Genomic DNA, 1,840 nt, shown 5'->3' on the forward strand with positions numbered 1-1,840 from the left:
TGAGTCAGAACATGTGGTTTGGATAGTGAATGCTAGGGTTCCAGAATATTTAATCATAATTTAATTTATTTTAAAGGAGCATTGGGATAGATCCAAATGTCAAGAAAACACTTAAGAATTCTGGTAGGAATACAAATCCATCTTACCTGTTTGGATTTCTCAGGGTGGAAGGTTGGTACACTTTATTTTTCTTTGTGGTTATTTTTTTATGCCTTTTATTTTTTTCCTCCTCTGAGTCCTGTACTACAGTATCTCTCTAACCCATATTTACTAATGTTTACCCTACCCCTCCAGGCTTCCCTGATGGCTCAGCTGGTAAAGAATCCACCAGCAATGCAGGAGACCTGGGTTTGATTCCTGGGTTGGGAAGATCCCCTGGAGAAGGGAACAGCTACCCGATCCAGTTTTTTCACCTGGAAAATTGCATGGACTGTATAGTCCATGGGGTCTCAGAGAGTCCAATTCTGGAAAATTATCTCCCTATCCATTTTCAGATCTTCACTGGGAATCATTTGAAAACTATAGGAGGTGGGGAGAAGCCATTCCAGGCATCAGGGTGGTGGTCAGACTCTGCTGACAAAAAAACTAGGGATAAAGCATAGAATTCACAGGCTCCATCCAAAGCCCTGCACAGAATGATTTTAGCCCACCTTTCCAGTTCTCCAAAAAGAATTCCCAGGCAGTCATCTCTCCCTTAAAACTCAAATTGTTGGAGGACAGGAAGCATGCCATAAACACTTGGTTTCCCCAACTTTGCTGTCTCTGTTTCACTGCATATAATACATATTTGATTGTTATTTGTTAATTTTACATATACGTTGTTTCAGTGGGCCTTTAAGAGCTTCCAAAATGTCTTTGCATGTCAGGCTGTGTTATGGCAGCTGTGGGAAGGAGTCTTGGATTTATTGAAAGCCTGAGTTACAATGCTGCATCTTAGACCGTCCAGCTGTGAAGGCCGTTGGTCATCTCTTAGCCTCCTTAAGCCTCAGTGCTCTAAACTGCTAAATAGAAAGAAAACTATGTGGACATAAAAAGCCGTTGTGAGCATCTAGTGGAGTGACACATGGAACATACCTGGCATCAGGCCTAGCCTCTTGGATGGGCTCATTAAGTGCTAGTTCCTTACCTCATGGGTTGTTCTAAAAAGATAATGGGTGTTTAAGCCTAGCACAGTGCAAGCAAATACAGAAGGTACCAATTTCTTAAAATGAAATGCCTGGAATCGGTATCTTCCGATCTGGTACATGAGCCCACACATCATAGAATCACCCTAGGATTCTAGCTAAGGGCAGAGATTATGAAGATGATTGGATTCTGGGGGTGGGACCCTAATAAGCCCCCAGATAGCAGGCTCACTATCTGGAATGCGGTATGTGTTCTCCAAAGATGCAAAGCAGTTTTGTGTACCAATGCACAAATGAGTTACAACTTGGACCTTAAAAGAACAAATCTGCAGGGTAAAGGAAGGCTTTCACATGAAGCTGGAGGATCTCTGCCTCCATGGTTGTTTAGCATATTTTCCTAATAAATATGCAACAAGGACTTAATCGTGCCGTTTGCTCAATGGAGAAAGGAACTTGAGAGTGGCTCAATGGGGTCACAAGATCAGAAGTGAGAGAAACCAGCCCTGGAACCCCCTTTCTTGAGCCCTGCTTCTGATTTCCAGAAATAGGTGTCTTTACTTCAACCAGAGAGACTTAACCAGGCCTGGGCCATAGAGGAGGACTGGGAGCCTTCTGACTTCCTGGGCATGTCCCAAGGGATGCTCTCTGACCTCCCTCATTGAGAGGGTAAGTGTAAGTGATTAGCTGTGCATATGTATGTATTTAATATATTCCAT

This window comes from Bubalus bubalis, chromosome 2 (assembly GCF_019923935.1).
Source record: "Bubalus bubalis isolate 160015118507 breed Murrah chromosome 2, NDDB_SH_1, whole genome shotgun sequence".
Classification (NCBI taxonomy): Eukaryota; Metazoa; Chordata; class Mammalia; order Artiodactyla; family Bovidae; genus Bubalus; species Bubalus bubalis.